Consider the following 19,237-nt stretch of genomic DNA (forward strand, 5'->3'; position numbering starts at 1 on the left):
GATATCCAGGAGACTGGCACAGGCTGTAGGCAGTGATATCCATCATTTGCAAGTGGGAGGGCAAGGAGCCTAAGGAAGCCCTCACTGGGTCCCAGATAAATAGCTGCAATTCAATATCTTCAGAAAACAACCTCCTGTCTATTGTTCAACACTGTTCAGATTTCAGTATTCTCAGGGGAGGGTGGGGACAGCAACCTTCTCCCCTAACAGCCGTTTAGAGAATGGGGCTCTACAGCAGGAGGTCAGAAATATAGCGGCTATATCACAGACCGAGCAGGCAGGTCCTAATTCTAGGATGAAAGAGTTAAAGGAGGGATTGGAACCCCCGCAGAAAGCCTGCTCCTTCAAATGTTGAGTGAACTAAAATCTTTAAAAGTATCACAAGAAGAAGCAAACCAGAGGTCTGAAGTACAGTTAAATTTGATAAGTAATAGCATGCAGCAACTTAACACCCGTATTAAGGAGGTAGAGTTGTGGGTTTCAGATCTGGAAGACAGGCGGATCCACTTGGAGCCATCAATCTCCAAATGCCAAGCAGATTTGTTGGACTTGCAGATCCGGAAGGATGACACAGGAAATCGCTCATGCAGATCTAATGTAAGGTTCACGGGGATTCCGGAAGGGCGTGGAAATGGGCCAACTGTTCCGAACATAATTACAGATTTGTCACACAATATGTTCTCCCACAGTCAGTTAACAGAAACCAAGACCTCTCTATTATGAGGGCTCATTGGGTGCCTGCAGTGCAACCTTCTAATGCAAAATATCCGCAGACAATTCTGGTGAACTTTGGCGATTTTCGTATTAACCCCTTCGCTGCCAGGCCTTTTCCCCCTCCTGTGCCAGGCCTTTTTTTGGCTATTTGGGGCAGTTCGCGCTTAGGCCCTCATAACTTTTTGTCCACATAAGCTAGCCAAGCCAAATTTGCGTCCTTTTTTTCCAACATCATAGGGATTCTAGAGGTACCCAGACTTTGTGGGTATCCCTGAAGGAGGCCAAGAAATTAACCAAAATACAGTGAAAATTTCGTTTTTTTTAAAAAAATTGGAAAAAGTGGCTGCAGAAGAAGGCTTGTGGTTTTTTCCCTGAAAATGGCATCAACAAAGGGTTTGCGGTGCTAGAATCACCAGCTTCCCAGCTTTCACGAACAGGCAGACTTGAATCAGAAAACCCTATTTTTCAACACAAATATGGCATTTTACTGGGACATGCCCCATTTTAAAGATTTTTTGTGCTTTCAGCCTCCTTCAGTCAGTGACAGAAATGGGTGTGAAACCAATACTGGACCCCAGAAACCTAAACATTTCTGAAAAGTAGACAAAATTCTGAATTCAGCAAGGGGTCATTTGTGTAGATCCTACAAGGGTTTCCTGCAGAAAATAACAACTGAAAAAGAAAAATATTGAAATTGAGGTGAAAAAAACAGCAATTTTTCTCTGTGTTTTACTCTATAACTTTTTCCTGCAATGTCAGATTTTTGAAAGCAATATACTGTTACGTCTGATGGACTCGTCTGGTTACGGGGATATATAGGGCTTTTAGGTTCATCAAGAACCCTAGGTACCCAGCGCCAATAAATGAGCTGCACCCTGCAGTTAGTTTTCATTCTATACCCGGTATACAGCAATTCATTTGCTAAAATATAAAGAGTGAAAAATAGCTATCAAGAAAACCTTTGTATTTCCAAAATGGGCATAAGATAAGGTGTTGAGGAGCAGTGGTTATTTGCACATCTCTGAATTCCGGGGTGACCATACTAGCATGTGAATTACAGGGCATTTCTCAAATAGACGTCTTTTTTACACACTCTCTTATATTTGGAAGGAAAAAATGTAGGGAAAGACAGGGGCAATAACACTTGTTTTGCTATTCTATGTTCCCCCAAGTCTCCCGATAAAAATGATACCTCACTTGTTTGGGTAGGCCTAGCGGCCGCGACAGGAAATGCCCGAAAAACACAACGTGGACACATCACATTTTTTGAAAGAAAACAGAGGTATTTTTTTGCAAAGTGCCTACCTGTAGATTTTGGCCTCTAACTCAGCTGGCACCTAGGGAAACCTACCAAACCTATGCATTTTTATAAACTAGAGACCTAGGGGAATCCAAGATGGGGTTAATTGTGGGGCTCTGACCAGGTCTGTTACCCAGAATCCTTGGCAAACCTCAAAATTTGGCCAAAAAAAACACATTTTCCTCATATTTGGTGACAGAAAGTTCTGGAATCTGAAAGGAGCCACAAATTTCCTTCCACCCAGCGTTCCCCCAAGTCTCCCGATAAAAATGATACCTCAATTTTGTGGGTAGGACTAGCGCCCGCAACAGGAAATTCCCCAAAACACAACTTGGACACATCACAATTTTTGACAGAAAACAGAGGTGTTTTTTGCAAAGTGCCTACCTGTAGATTTTGGCCTATAGCTCAGCCGGCACCTAGGGAAACCTACAAAACCTTTGCATTTTTTAAAACTAGAGACCTAGGGGAATCCAAGATAGGGGGACTTGTGGGGCTCTGACCAGATTCTGTTACCCAGAATCCTTTGCAAACATCAAAATTTGGCCCAAAAACACTTTTTCCTCTCATTTCAGTGACAGAAAGTTCTGGAATCTGAGAGGAGCCACAAATTTCCTTCCACCCAGCTTCCCCCAAGTTTCCCGATAAAAATGGTACCTCACTTGTGTGGGTAGGCCTAGCGCCCACGAAAGGAAATATCCCAAAACACAACGTGGGCACATCACATTTTTTCATTGAAAACAGAGGTGTTTTTTGCAAAGTGCCTACCTGTGGATTTTGGCCTCTAGCTCAGCCGGCCCCGGGGGGGCAGAAATGGCCTAAAATACATTTGTCCCCCCAACCCCCCAAACCCTCCCCGGGAGCGACCCTTGCCTACGGGGTCTCTCCCCTTGTGTGAGATATTGGCGCAAACAAAAAAAATCCCGGTGCCTAGTGGTTTCTGCCCCCTTGGGGGCAGATTGACAGAAAATCAGCCAATCTGCGGGGGGCAGAAATGGTCTAAATACAATTTGCCCTCCAGGGGAGCGACCCTTGCCTAATGGGTCGCTCCCCATCTCTAAAAAAAAAAAAAAAAAAAAAAAACACAAAAATAACAGTTGCTCTGGTGCCTAGAGGTTTCTGCCCCGGGGGGGCAGAAATGGCGTAAAATAAATTTGCCCCCCCACCTTCCCAACCCCCCCCAGGAGCAACCCTTGCCTACGGGGTCGCTCCCATCGCGTGACATTGGCGCAAAAAAAAAATCCCCAGTGCCTAGTGGTTTCTGCCCCCTTGGGGGCAGATTGACCTAAAATCGGCCGATCTGCCCCCAAGGGGGGCAGAAATGGTCTAAATAAAATTTGCCCCCCAGGGGAGCGACCCTTGCCTAATGGGTCGCTCCCCATCTCTAAAAACACAAACAAAAAAAACCCACCAAAATAAAATGTGCCCTGGCGCCTAGAGGTTTCTTCCCCCACTGGGGTCAGATCGGCCTAATAACAATAGGCCGATCTGCCCCCCGGGGAGGCAGAAATGGCGTAAAATAAATTTGGCCCCCCAACCCCCACCCCGGGAGTGACCCTTGCCTACGGGTCGCTCCCCCAGCGTGACATTGGCGCCCAAAAAAAAAACCCTGTGCCTAGTGGTTTCTGCCCACGGGGGGCAGAAATGGCCTAAAATAAATTTGCTCCTCCACCCCCGTAACCCTCCCCCCGGGAGCGACCCTTGCCTACGGGGTTGCTCCCCCTGCGTGACATTGGCACAAAAAAAAATCCCTGATGCCTAGTGGTTTCTGCCCCCCTTGGGGGCAGATTGGCATAGCAAAACTCGGCCGATAGCCTAAATACAATTTTCCCCTCCAGGGGAGCGACCCTTGTCCAAGGGGTCGCTCCCCATCTGTAAAAAAATAAAATAATCCCCGGTGCCTAGTGGTTTCTGCCCCCCTTGGGGGCAGATCCGCCTAATCAAAATAGGCTGATCAGCCCCCCATGGGGGCAGGAATGGCCTAAAATAAATTTTCCCCCCAGGGGAGCGTCCCTTGCCTAAGGGGTCGCTCCCCTTGTGTGAAATTCACATAAAAAAACAAAACTCCCTGGTGTCTAGGGGTTTCTGTCCCCCTTGGGGGCAGATTGGACTCATAAAAATAGGCCAATCTGTCCCCAAGGGGGGCAGAAATGGTCTAAATATAATTTGCCCCCTAGGGGAGCGACCCTTGCCTAAGGAGTCGCTCCCCACCTCCAAAAAAAACAAAGCAATACAAAAAGAAAAAAATATATATATCCCTGGTGCCTAGAGGTTTCCGCCCCCCCGGGGGCAGATCGGCCTAATAATAGGCCGGAAAAAGCCTTCCAAAAAAATGCCCCCCCTCGGGAGCGACCCTTGCCCAAGGGGTCGCTCCCCTCATGCCAGTTTCACAAAAAAAGAAAATCCCTGGTGTCTAGTGGGCGTTTCAAAAGCCGGATTGCAAGCAATCCGGCTTTTGAAACGCTCAGAGAGACTTCAAAGGGAAGGAAATACATTTCCTTCCCTTTGAAGCCTCTCTGGGTCTCCCCCACGTGATCGGAAGAGAAATGCAAAACATTTCTCTTTCGATCGCGCTGGAAGCTCAGCTTCTAGCGCGATGGGAGGAGGCCCTGTGACAAATCAGTGAGCGACCGCTCTCTGATGTCACAGTGGAGGTTGGGGGGGGTCGGGGGTGGAAGGGGAAGGGCTTCCCCTTCCATCCCTGCCTTGGGGTGGTGGGTGGGGAGCACATGGGGGGAGCGCTAGCGCTCCCCCCAGTTCCCGGGTGCAGGATGAGGTGATCTCGTCCAAGGCACCCGGGAACCGGTGCCCTGGACGAGATCCCCTCATCCAAGGCACCGTAGGGGTTAAAGAAAGCATTCTTCCTCAGAAAAAAAACAAAAACAAAGCTTATCAGAACCCACGCAACTTCACTTAAAAAAAAAATCCCAACATGTCTGCTGCCGCCCAAGGAGGAGCGAGCTGAAGGAAATGATACCTGAATTTCGAAAAGCAGGAGCCTCAGCAGGGCTTGTCCAGCAATAAAAACTCTAAGTGTTTTTTAGAGGGCGATCAAATATATATCAAACAGTAGATGCAGCCAAGATTCTTTTGCACTTAATACTTTATGTAGAGGGGATGGTCTGGAAGGTGAAATAAGCAACAAGGGTAATGAATTTCACTGTGATGATTAACATACTTGTCGCACAGTGCATTATAAGTAATCTACTATTAACTTTCCTCTGCTGGTCCTGGTGACTAGGGTGCAGTGTCATGGCTCCTTACTGGGGTTAGGGAGGCTTTGGGGGATCGGGGGTTTGAGCAGGGTCATGAACAGGCAACAGGGATGGGGGTGGAGGGTGGTCCCAGACTGCCCAGACAGGATGGCCTCAGGTGTAGGCCCCTAAGGGAGAGGGGGGATATTATTCTGACACAGTGTGGGGGTGCTAGAGGGGGGCAGGATGTTGGGGGAAGGAGGAAAATGAAATCCTAACACAGAGTGGAGGAACAAAACTTTGGAAAAATAGGCGAAACAAGATAGTCAACTGGTGTAAAAGAACTAGGTGAGGGGTTATGCTAAATTATTGGCGTGGAACTAAAATGATTATAAGAACTGCAAAACAGGGTGGCTTGAAGAGGGGATTTATTTGGCTCACAACTTTTCAGCATTTTAAAATGACCAAATGGAGGAGATAAACTCTACACTAAGAGTGGTCACTTGGAATGTTAATGGAATAAATAATAGGAGAAAGAAGGGAGTAATTGAAGAGTGGTTTAAAACAGCAAATCCCTTAGTAATCTTGCTACAAGAAACTCACAATCCAGCCCAAAAACTGGGGGAATTTTGTCATGTTCAAAAATTGGTGGTGTTGGGTGAGCTGTATAGTTTCTTTAGAGAGCTTTATGTTTCTTAGCTTCTATGCTCCACTGGAAGACGATATGAGGAACTCTTTCAATCTGTTTTACAAATCCCGGGAAAAATTATTATTTGCTGGGACTTCAGTTTTCTTCAAGATCCATATATTGACTCCTCAGTGAAAGGGAAAAAGCAATCCGAACCTAAAGTGGCAAAGGTTTGTAAGGATTATTTAAGATTATTGGCGCTATGCGATCCCTCTAGGTCCAACAAGCCAAATAAAAGAGACTATACATGCCTCTCCAGCCGATTTAAAAGCACATCTCGTATTGATTTTTTCCTTATGACCAAAACATTGTACTTTAAGGGCCACCAGACCCTGCATTCTGGCCTCTCGGATCATGCTATTGTTATTCTGGATATACTGATAGAGTTAGAGAAGGATACACCACAGCCCAGGAGGTGGATATTTAACAAGTAGCACCTGCAGGAGGAAGGATGGGTTCAGGTCGGCAAAGAGGAAGTTAGATATTTATTTAATAGGAAATGGGATTCCGCCACTCCAAGTACAATCTGGGACACATTAAAAGCTTATATAAGAGGCACTGTGATTGCAAAGGAGGCGGCAAATGGGAGCCATAATAAACAACAGAGTCGGGCATTGGAAGGAGAAGTGCAGAGGAAGTTAGATAAATACCTTAGGTCTCACATGGAAAGTAATAAAAAATGACTCGATCAGCCAAAGCAGGCACTCTCCGACCGGTATCTTGGCAGGGTTGAAAGAGCATACTAGGCCCGCAGGCAGAAAGTGTACGAAGAGAGTAACTTCACAGGTAGATTCCTAGCCTGGCAAGTAAGGGACCAAGTGGCTAGTAATACGATTCATGCATTGAGATGCCCAACTACGGGGAAGAGATATACTGATTTTAGGACAAAGGGAGAAGTAATGCTAGAACACTATAGACGAATATATAGCCAAAATCACCTCAGCGGCCTTAAAGGACTTTCTAGGGAAACTGGACATTCTCACCTTGGCAAGGGAAGATGGAGATGCCCTTTCCCAGTCATTTACCAAGCTGGAATGTCTGGAGGTGGACAAAAACCTCCCTAATGGGAAGGCCTGTGACACCAATGGCCCCCCGGCAGAATTTTTCAAACCCTTTATTGATGTGTTGGCAGATGATTTTTCGCTTTTAATCAATAATTTGTTAAAGGCTGGGACGATTCCAAATTCTTTTCATATAGGGAATGTAGTTTGTTTTCTAAAAATAGACAAAGATAAGGAAGATCCAAACTCATACCACCCAATCACACTATTAAATAACGATTATAATTTTTTTGTGAAGCTTCTAGCTTCTAGCTAATCGCTGTTAGACCTGACAGCCTTAGGGTGGTCACCCCTAACTTTTAACCTGCCTCCCTCCATTTTTTAGACACTGTTTTTGCTGGTTTTAACACTCTGCACACTTTACCACGACTAACCAGTTCTAAAGTGCATATGCTCTCTCCCTTTAAACATGGCAACATTGGATCATACCCAACTGCACTATTTAATTTACTTATAATTCCCTAGCAGAGTGCACTATATGTGCCCAGGGCCTGTAGATTAAATGCTATTAGTAGGCGTGTAGGAATGATTGTGCCACCCACTTAAGTGACCCCTTAACCTTGTTGCAGGCCTGCCATTGCAAGGCCTGTGTGTGCAGTTCACTGCCATTTCTACTTGGCATTTAAAAGTGCTTGCCAAGCCTAAAACACCCCTTTTTCTACATATAAGACACCTCTAAGGTATGCCCTAGGTAACCCATAGGGCAGGGAGCTGTGTAGGCAAAAGGCAGGACATGTACCTACGTAGTTTACATGTCCTGGTAGTGTAAAACCCCTAAATGTGTTTTTACATTGCTGTGAGTCCTGCTCCCTTCATAGGCTAATAGCGGTAGCTGCTGATATGAAAGGAGCAGGAAGGTCATATTTAGTATGGCCAGAATGGTAATATAAATCCTGCTGACTGGTGATGTTGGATTTAATATTACTATTTTAGAAATGCCACTTTTAGAAAGTGAGCATTTCTGCCCACTTAAATCTTTCTGTGCCTTACAATCCACGTCTGGTTGGGTTTAGTTGACAGTTCCTTGTGCATTCACTCAGACACACCCCCAACATAGTCTACTCAGCCTCACTTGCATACATCTGCATTTTGAAAGGGTTTACCTGGGCTGGGAGGCTGGAGGGCCTGTCTTTACACAAAGGACTGCCACACCCCCTACTGAGACCCTGGCAGACAGGATTGAACTAAAAGGGGATCTGGTGCACTTCTAAGCCACTCTTTGAAGTCTCCCCCACTTCAAAGGCACATTTGGATATATAAACCGGGCCTCTGCCCCTACCAACTCAGATATTTCCTGGAGAAGAAACTTGTAACCAGAACCTGCATCCTGTCAAGAAGAACTGCCTGGCTGCCCAAAGGGCTCACCTGACTGCTTTCTGTGAAGGACTGCCACCTTGCTGTTGCCCTGTTGCCTTGCTGCTCTCTGGCTGCGTGTGAAGAAGTGCTCTCCAAGGGCTTGGTTAGAGCTTGCCTCCTGTTCCCTGAAGTCTCAGGACCAAAAAGACTTAGGTGGTCATTACAACCCTGGCGGTCGGTGTTAAAGCGGCGGTAAAACCGCCAACAGGCCGGCGGTAAAAAAAATTGAATCACGACCGTGGCGGAAACCGCCAACATAGACAGCCACTTTAACACTCCGACCGCCACGGCGGTACAAACAAACACCGCAGCGGTAACCGCCAACAGACAGGCGGAGGACAATGTACTGCCCACAGTATTACAACAGTCCAATCCACCACCTTTTCTGGGGCGGATTCACCACAAACAAAAACATGGCAGAAACAGGACTTGATAGGGAAAACGCTCACCTCTACACACCCCACGAGGAACCAGGATGCCATGGAACCCGAACACCAGATACTCCCTGCCTTTGTCTTCCTGCTCCAAAGCCAGGAGCACGAACGCCGGCGGCAAAGACCACGGTGAGTACTGCACCTATGACACAGGGGAGGGGGAGGGAAAAGAGAGTGACACACACATGCAACACCCCCACCCCCACCCTCACCCACGACAACACACACACTAATACATCATGATACATTTCAGTTACACCCACCAACTCCCCCCTGAAGAATGCAAAGACCAAAGGAAATTAGTTGAACGTTTGTAATGAATTAAAATTCAATATTCAAAAAATATATATACACTATTAACAAATATATACACCAATAATACAAGTCCAAGGTATTCCACTATTAAAGTTCATGGACCACTGGGCCCAAAATGCATGGGTGAGGCCCACACAAGATACCCGATCAAAATGGAGAGAACACTCCTGGGGCATCAGTTTGAAATACAACAGGCACCTCAGGGGGAAGGGAAGGGGGGCACCTCAGCCAGATGAGTGCACGACGCCAGATCAACGAGGAGGCTCCATGCCTTGAGGAGTACAAAGCCATAGTCTCTCAAGTCTCTACAGTGGGTGGTTTGCCCACAGCTGCATCCTGGGGAGTGCAAAGCCACAGTCTCACAAGTCTCTCAAGTGGGTGGTTTGCCCACTGCTTTATCCTGGGGAGGGCAAAGCCACAGTCTCTCAAGTCTCTACAGTGGGTGGTTTGCCCACTGCTGCAACCTGGGGAGTGTAAAGCCACAGTCTCTCAAGTCTCTCAAGTGGGTGGTTCGCCCACTGCTTTATCCTGGGGAGTGCAAAGCCACAGTCTCTCAAGTCTCTACAGTGGGTGGTTTGCCCACTGCTGCATCCTGGGGAGTGCAAAGGCACAGTCTCACAAGTCTCTCAAGTGGGTGGTTTGCCCACTGCTTTACCCTGGGAGTTCAAAGCCATAGTCTCTCAAGTCTCTACAGTGGGTGGTTTGCCCACAGCTGCATCCTGGGAAGTGCAAAGCCACAGTCTCACAAGTCTCTCAAGTGGGTGGTTTGCCCACTGCTTTATCCTAGGGAGTGCAAAGCCACAGTCTCTCAAGTCTCTACAGTGAGTGGTTTGCCCACTGCTGCATCCTGGGGGGTGCAAAGCCACAGTCTCACACGTCTCTCAAGTGGGCGGTTTGCCCACTGCTTTATCCTGGGGAGTGCAAAGCCACAGTCTCACAAGTCTCTCAAGTGGGTGGTTTGCCCACTGCTTTACCCTGGGGAGTGCAAAGCCACAGTCTCTCAAGTGGATAACAGCCTCCACTGGTTCTGGAGGGGGCTTGGTGCCCAGAGTGCTTCATCCTGCCAAGGACTGAGGTAGTGGATGAGATACTCCACTGGTTCTGGAGGGGGCTTTGTGCCCAGAGTGCTTCATCCTGCCAGGGACTGAGGTAGTGGATGGGATACTCCACTGGTTCTGGAGGGGGCTTTGTGCCCTGAGTGCTTCATCCTGCTCGTGGTGGCCCCAGTAGCGTCAGAGCTTTTGGCGCTCATTGGCCTGCGGTGCTGGTGGCAGCAGTGTCCTGTGAAGTGGTGCTGGTGGCGGCGGTGTCCTGTGATGTGGTGCTGGTGGCGGCGGTGTCCTTGGCAGCGGTGCTTGTGGCAGCGGTGTCCTTGGCAGCGGTGTTGGTGGCGGCGGTGTCCTTGGCAGCGGTGCTGGTGGCGGTGGTGTCCTTGGCAGCGGTGCTTGTGGCAGCGGTGTTCCTTCGCAGCGGTGCTGGTGCCAGTCACGTCCGCCGTGCAGGTTTTCGGCGACTTGCCTGCTTTCTGTGCCCCTTCCCCACCTTGGATGGTGGCGCAGCTGTCTTCCCACTCCCAACAGTACTCCTGGGAGAGGCTTTGGTGGTAGATGTTTTGCCTCTCTCCCACCGGGCACTGGCCAACTTTTTATGCTTTTGAGGTGGGGACTGTCTGTGGTCTGGCTCCTTGGCACACTGGCTGCCCTGCTGCTTGGCGCACTCCAGAAGACGGTCACTGCTGGCACCACTGTGCCCGGTAATGTGGTGGCTGAGGTGCTGGGTTGGGACCTGGAAAGGCGGGCCCTAGGGGACTGAAGGGGTGAGGGAGGTGAGGGGAAGAGGTCAAGGTTGGACAGGAAAAGATTTTGGGACACACTGGGACGGGTAGATGGAGGGGGTTTGGGAGTGGAGGAAGAGGTAGTGGTTGTAGGAGGTGTACGTTTGCTGACTTTGTGTGAAGGTGCAGGGGCTGGAGGCTGTTGTGAGGTGGATGGCTGTTGGGTGGGTGTGTGGCTGCGTTTGTATACCTTGGGAGGTGGGCTCACAGACACACTGGGAGAGGACACAGGGGATGTGTGAATGGTAGTTGGGGTGGTGAGTGCAAATGAGCGGGGTGTGGTAATGGGTGTGCTGGTGATGGACGTAGTGGATGAAGATGTCGTGCATGCAGGTGTGAGTGGAGACGAGACAAGGAGGGAGGAGGAAGACGTGGAGGAGAGGGACACAGTGGAGGCAGTGGATGTTGGTATGTGTGCATGGGTATGATGCTTGTGTGAGTGTCTGTGGGATTTGTGGTGCTCACGTTTGCCAGAGCTTCCCTTGTGTGTTGATGTGTGTGCATGCTGGTCTGATGGTGTGCTTGGGATTGTCTGAGGTACAGGGGTTTGGGTCTCGGTAGAAGAAGTTGGAGGGGGGAGGCTGGACACAGGCACAATGGCTGCCATCAGTGCTGAGGCCAGAGTCTGAAAAGCTTGCTGTTGGGTTGCCTGACCAGAATGAATGCCCTCCAGGTATGTATTGGTCTGTTGCAACTGCCTCTCTACACCCTGGATGGCATTCACATTGGTAGACTGCCCAACAGTGAGGGACCTGAGGAGGTCAATGGCCTCCTCACTGAGGGCAGCAGGGCTGACTGGGGCAGGGGCTGAGGTGCCTGGGGCGAAGGAGATGTCCACCCTCCTGGGTGAGCGGCCATGGGGCACACGCTGAGGAGCTGCTGGGAGGGCGGTGCTGGTAGGGGGTGTGGCGGCTGTAGCTGTAGATGCGGTGGGCACAGAGGGGCCGGCCAGGAGTCCGTGTCGCTGGTCTCAGCTCCTGTCCCAGCCGTGGAGCTCCCCTCGCCCTCCGTCCCACTGATGGCTTCAGACTCCGTTGTCTCACCCTCCAGGGCCATGTGGGATGAAGCTCCCTCCTGCTCCAGTGCCACTGCTCCTCCACCTGATGATGCTAATGCACACAAGAACAGGGAGACCACAAAAAGGGGGGGGGAGACAGAAGAAAGACATGTTGAGTGCATGCAATACCGCTACCTGGCGGACACTACAGACACAGAAGCCCCCTGCACTACGCCGTACACTTTGAGTTCCCTAATTAATCACAGGGACATGGGTTACAAGGCCTATGCCCGATTGCTGCACACATGGAAGTCACAGGAGCCTGACTAGGTGTAGTTGGCTCTGAACACAGGTGGGGTGGGGTGCCACATGGCCTGCCTTACGACGGGACCTTGCCTACTAAACTCGCCCTGGCCTAGGGGAACTCACAGCCCACCTCCCCCACCCAGACACCCCCACTGCGTGCAGAATCAGCTGAATGTCACTGTACTCACCCCCTTGTGGCTGCTGTGATGCCCTCAAGCGTTCATCCAACTCTGGATACGCCACCGCCAGGATCTGGAGCATCAGAGGGGTCATGGTGCGACGGGCACCCCTCCCACGTTGGGAGGCCATCCCCAGCTGGGCCTCTGCTGTCTTCTTGCTCCAGCGGCGAATGTCCTCCCATCTTTTGCAGGAGTCGGTGCTCCATCTGTGGTGGACCCCCAGGGCCCGTACTTTCTTGGCAATGGCACACCAAATATCCTTCTTCTGGTGGGCGCTTACCTAAAGGAATAGTACAGGGGAAAAGGAGAAGATATAACCGTCCGTACTGTCACAGTCATTGGTCTGCATCCCTACCATTGCCATGACGCACATGCACTCACCGTCATTTCATGCACGCCTCATTCTCCCCCCCTACCTTCCATCCACACTACTCCACACAGGCATTGCCCATTCGGCATGCTCACAGGGTACTTACCTGTTTGTCTGGAGGACCGTAGAGTAGCGTGTACTGGGGGAGGACCCCATCCACTAGTTTCTCCAACTCCTCCGTGCTGAAGGCAGGGGTCCTTTCCCCAGACACATGAGCCATTTGTCTCTTCCAAACTGAGGTCACAGCAGTACTTGCAGTGTAGGTCCTCTCCTTTTGAAGATCAGGTATCAAGTGATTGAACAGAGAGAAAATGGCGGTCACGTCCGCGGCGGTGCGTACCATCACCCCCGGCGTACATCGTCATTGGCTCCTCGGACCCATAGGGTCCAATGTTAACCAATGTAGGATTGCGCAGCGGTCTATGACTGCCTACCGCGACGGTGTACAACGCCAGCGCAGTTACCTCATATCCCCTTGTCCCACATTACAGGTCAGACAGACGCCATTTCAGGGGGACACATGGCATTATATTTAAATGCGTCACAAATATCTAGGTCTTGCATACACACTAATACAGGCACATAGTGGTTTTAAAAAATAGAGGAATAAAGTTGTGTTAACGTACCTCAGTGTTGGTTGACTCTCTGCTCGCTGTTCTCCTCCATAGAGCACGTCCGCTGGGGCAGATGAGGAGGTGGCAGCATCCTCCGGTGTACAGACCACTGGTGGACTTGTTGACAATGGAGGAGCGACATGTAACTGTCAACCTACAGACTTGATCGTGCCACAATCCTGGAACTGTGTGCCCAGTCAGAGCCAGACCTGATGTCAGCTATCCGCCATCCCACAGGAATCCCCCCTCTAGTGCAGGTGCTGTCAGAACTCCATTTCCTGGCAAGTGGGTCTTTTCAAATGACAGTGGCCATAGCATCAGGGATGTCCCAGCCTATGTTCTCCAACGTGTTGTCCAGAGTGTTGTCTGCCCTGCTGAAACACATGCGCAGCTACATCGTTTTACCTCAGGTGGAGGATTTGCCTACAGTGAAAGGTGACTTCTATGCTCTGGGACATAACCCCGACATCATAGGTGCCATTGATGGGACACATGTGGCCTTGGTCCCCCCGCAGGAGTGAACAGGTGTACAGAAACTGGAAGAGTTACCATTCAATGAATGTGCAGATGGTGTGTTTGGCCGACCAGTACATCACCCATGTGATTGCCAAGTTTCCTGGATCAGTGCATGACGCTTACATTTTGAGAAATAGCAGCATCCCTTATGTGATGGGGCAACTCCAGAGGCACCGTGTGTGGCTATTAGGTGAGGACATGGAGCATCTACAGTGTGACTAGGTGTATTGGGATGTCCCTAAGAGGTAGTGTGTGTCTAACAGATTTCCCTCGACATTTGCAGGTGACTCTGGCTACCTCAACCCGTCATGGCTACTGACCCCAGTGAGGAATCCCAGGACAAGGGCAGAGGAACGCTACAATGAGGCCCATGGGCGAACTAGGAGGGTTATAGAGAGGACCTTCGGCCTCCTGAAGGCCAGGTTCAGGTGCCTCCATCTGACAGGTGGTTGCCTCTTCTACTCACCGAAGAATGTGTGCCAGATCACCGTGGCCTGCTGTATGCTTCACAACTTGGCTTTGCGACGACAGGTGACTTTTCTGCAGGAGGATGGTCCAGATGAAGGTGTTGTGGCAGCTGTAGAGCCTGTGGATAGTGAAGGAGAGGAAGCAGAAGAAGAGGACATTGACAACAGAAACACAGTGATTCATCAATATTTCCAGTGAGACACAGGTAAGAAGACATCACTGGCTTCTACATCTGATATAATTGTTCGAACTCTCATCTGTCTGTCATTTCACCCAGTGTATGGACCCTGAGTTGTCACTTTCCCTTTCAATTTCACAGATGTGGGTCCCACTGTGTGACATCTGCTTTGTTTCCTCATGGACTAGAGTTGTGTGACATAGGTATGTTGACAATACAATGGATATATCATTTTTACACTGTTATTGCAAATACACATTTTCGAAAGCACAGACTGACTCCAGATTGTTTTGTGCTTTAAGGGTGTTTATTTAAGTGCTAAGTATTGGAGGGGTTGTAAAGTGGTCAGGGGTGATGGTGGGGAATGTCCATGGGAGAGTCCAGTCTAACAGGTGCATTGTCCAAAGGGGCATAGGAAGTGGAGCTAGGGCAGTTTAAGGATGGACAGGGTGACAAAGTGGGACAGAAGGATGACAATCAGGGTGGTCTCATTTCTTGGCTGGGGTCTTGGCATTGTTCTCTGTCTTTGTCCTGGATCTCAGGGACCGCTTGCGGGGTGGTTCTCCATCTGCAGGGGGTGGGGTGCTGGTGTTGTGGTCCTGTGGCGGTGCCTCCTGTCCACTAGCGCCGTCGGAGGTAGTGGGCAGTTCATCGTCCAGGCTAGTGTCAGGGGCCCCTTGTTGTGCCACAGTGTCCCTCCTGGTGTTGACGCGTTCCTTCAGCACCCCTACAATGGTGCCCAGGGTGGTGTTGATGGATTTGAGTTCCTCCATGAACCCCAAATGCTGTTCCTCCTGCAGCCGCTGGGTCTCCTGAAAGTTGGCCAGTACTGTTTCCATTGTCTCCTGGGAATGGTGGTAGGCTCCCATGATGTTGGAGAGGGCCTTGTGGAGAGTGGGTTCCCTGCGCCTGTCCTCCCCCTGTCGCACAGCAGCCCTCCCAGTTCCCCTGTGTTCCTGGGCCTCTGTCCCCTGAACCGTGTGCCCACTACCACTGCCCCCAGGTCCCTGGTGTTGTTAGGGTGGTGGGTTAGCCTGGGTTCCCTGTAGTGGTGGACACACTGCTGCTTGATGTGTCCTGGGGACAGAGGTATTGGCCCTCTGGGTGTGTGCTGTGCTGGTATTTCCAGAGCGGGGAGGCTCTGTGGTGGCCTGTGCCAGTGTGAGGGGAACCGACTGTCCCGAGGTCCCAGATGGGCCGGGCTGGTCATCTAGATCCAGTTGGATAGAGCTGCTGTCATCACTGTGGGCCTCTTCTGTGGAGTGGATATGTCTGGACCCTCCTGTCCGGTGACTTTGGGTATGGGTCCTACAAGGGTGTAAAGGCATGATTATTGCATCTGTGTGTGGCATGATGTGCAATGGGTGGGTGACCCTGTACCCCCTTGCATTCTTGTGTGGGACCTTGTGTGCTAATTGTTTAGGGGTGTGTGTGGGTATGTGCAGTGGCCATGCATTGGTGATGGGGGTCCACGCTTTGGTGTTGCATGCAGGGCTTGGTGTTGGGATGAGTGGTTTGTGATAGTGGGACATATGTGAGGAGGTGGAGTGATGGGGGTGAGGGCGAGGGTGGGGGTATGTGATAGCAAGCAGGTAGGGTGGGGGATGTAATAGTTAAGATTTGACTTACCAGAGTCCATTCCTCCAGCTACTCCTGCGAGGCCCTCAGGATGCAGTATAGCCAAGACCTGCTCCTCCCATGTTGTTAGTTGTGGGGGAGGAGGTGGGGGTCCGCCGCCAGTCCTGAACCACAATGTTGTGTCTGGATACCACGGAAATCACCTTCCCCCGTAGGTCATTCCACCTCTTCCTGATGTCATCCCTAGTTCTTGGGTACTGTCCCACTGCGTTGACCTTGTCCACGATTCTGTGCCATAGCTCCATCTTCCTAGCTGTGGTGGTGTGCTGCACCTGTGATCCAAATAGCTGTGGCTCTACCCGGATAATTTCCTCTACCATGACCCTGAGCTCCTCCTCAGAGAACCTGGGGTGTCTTTGCGGTGCCATGGGGTGGTGTGCGTGATGTGTGGGGTGGTGTGTGTTGTGATGTGTGGGGTGATGTTTAGGGGTGTGTGGTGTTTTGTGCGTAGATGTTGTGTGAGTGATGGTGTTGAGTGCCTGTGGATGCTAGTTTGTAGATGGTGGTGTCTCTCTCTGGCCTTCAGTCGCAATTGTGGTCATAAGGGTTTGTGGGTGATGTGGGTGTGTGTTTTATATTGTATTGGATGTGTGGGAGTGGTGTGTGTATGTGTGTCAGGTGTGTGTATTTGGAATTCTCCAATGTGGTAGTGTTTTGTAAATGTGTGTGTATTTTGAGCGCGGCGGTGTGTACCGCCAATGGAATACCGTGGTTGAAAGACCGCCGCGTGTATTCGTGGGTCGTGATAATGTGGGCGTATTCCTGTTGGCATGACGGTGGAGGTTTTGTTATCGCCAGTTTATCACTGACCTTCGGTATGGCGGACTTGTGTGGGTGTCTAAATTTTGGCAGATTCCGAGCTATGGGTCATAATAGCTGTGGCGGAATTCCGCGGCCGTGGCGGTGTGTTGGCGGTCATCTGCACGCCGGTAAGTGGCATTTACCGCCAATGTTGTAATGACCCCCTTAATCTGTTCGAAATTCGACGCACAGCCTGCCGGAAACGACACACAGCCTGCCCCGCAGTGAAAATGTCACTGCATGCTGATCCAGAACGACACAGCCTGACTTCGCAACGAGAAGATTGACGCAGTGCCAACGTAGCGACCAGAAATTCGACGCACGGCCCACTGGGTGAATGCACGGCCAAACCGGAATGACACAGCCCGCCTTACAGAGAGGAATCGACACAGCGCCTGCTGTGTAGTAGAAAATTTGACGCAACGCCCACCGGATCGACGCAGCTCCTGTGACTTCGTCCTGCCAGCACAGGAAATCCACCACCATCCGCAGGGTGTCTGAAAACCCTGCAAACCGAAGAGGATCCACAACCGAGTGCCAGAAATCAACACACAGCGGTCCCTGCGTGAAAACAAAATGACTTATCGCAGTGTGCGGCCCGAGAAATCAATGCACACTCCTTTGTTTCCACGTTTCTCCCCCTCTGAAGTTCCTTGCGGAGATTTTTTCATGCAAACATGTGCTTGAAAGAGACTTTCTTTGCTTTTAAAAGACTTATGAAACTTTATATCACTTTTCAGTGATATCTCAGCATTTACTTATTGCATCTTTAATCGTTTTGACATACATTTATCCAGATAAATATTAACACTGTGTGGTGTGTTTTTGTGGTGCTATATGGTGTTATTGTAGGATATATTGCACAAATACTTTACACATTACCTTCTAAGTTAGGCCTGACTGCTCAGTGCCACGCTACCAGAGGGTGGGCACAGGATAATTTGGATTGCGTGTGACTTACCCTAACTAAAGTGAGGGTCTTTGCTTGGACAGGGGGTAACCTGACTACCAACCAAAGACCTAATTTCTAACATTGCAATAGAACCCCCATCAATTGCTGCCCAGCAAAAAGAGACCCCTCTGGTAGGATGTCCTTGCACTCCCTCTGGAAGAGGAGTGTCTGACAAATAGTATGCCAAAGAGGTCATTTGTTTAATCCAACAACTGATGGATAATAGGGAGCCTTTATCACCCTTGTTAAAGGTTCCAAAAGATACAAACAAGGAGTCTGTCTTTCAAAAGGGCTTTGACTCGTGTGCATAAATCAAAAGGGCTCTCTTCACATCCAGCAAGGGTCACTGAAAAACCATAGAATACTCCTCCCCATCTTTCAAATCCAGCAGGACAATCTCTTGCTTGTGTAAAACTGAGAAGAATCTTTGGGAACAAATGGGGGATATAATCTTAGTGCAACACCATCCTCTCAAAAAGAGAGAAAAGCTTCCCCCTCCATAAGAGCTCCTAGCTCCCCGATCTGCCTTGCCGATGTGATGGCTACAAGGAACACCAATTCAGAGTTAAAAACTTTGGGGCATATTTATACTCCGTCTGCGCCGATTGTGCGTCAAAAAGTTTGACGCACAATCAGCGCAAACGTTGCCCCGTATTTAAACTTTGACGGCTGAGCCGGCGGACGACAAAATTCCACTGTGTGCGTTATTTTCTGGATGCGGCAACCTGCCTTGCGTTAATTATATGCAAGGTAGGCGTTCCCGTCCAAAAAATGGCTTAGACGGCCGTGCGTCGTATTTATGCTTTCAGGCAAAAATGACGCACGGCCGGGAGGCGGAGCCAGAAAATGACGCACAGCCCGATTTGCGTAAAAAATTAACGCCTGGGTCAGGGCAGGCGTTAAAATGGGGCAAACACACCTGTATTTAATCAGAACACACAGAACAAACAGCAGAGCAGCAACAGGGACCCATGGAGGTGATACTAATCCAGCGTTCACACAGACGCAGAGCCCAGCAGCAATAACGGCAGCTACAACAACACCAGTAGGGACCCCAAAGGCAGCGCAGAAGGCAGGAGAGGATATTCTGCCCAAGAACAACCCTTCAGGGCCTCAGGGAACATGACATCATACAGAGGTACCGGTTGAACTGGCAGGCCATTCAGCAGCTGCTGCGAAACATTGAACAGCAGTTGGCCCCCACTTTGGTGACACCCCGCACCTTCCCAACAGAAACAAAGCTGCTTGCCGTACTTCATATGCTGGCAAGTAGCTCTTTTGAAACAACTGGTGCCCTGGTTGGCGGAATATCACAACCATCA

This window comes from Pleurodeles waltl, chromosome 2_1, assembly GCF_031143425.1.
Source record: "Pleurodeles waltl isolate 20211129_DDA chromosome 2_1, aPleWal1.hap1.20221129, whole genome shotgun sequence".
Classification (NCBI taxonomy): Eukaryota; Metazoa; Chordata; class Amphibia; order Caudata; family Salamandridae; genus Pleurodeles; species Pleurodeles waltl.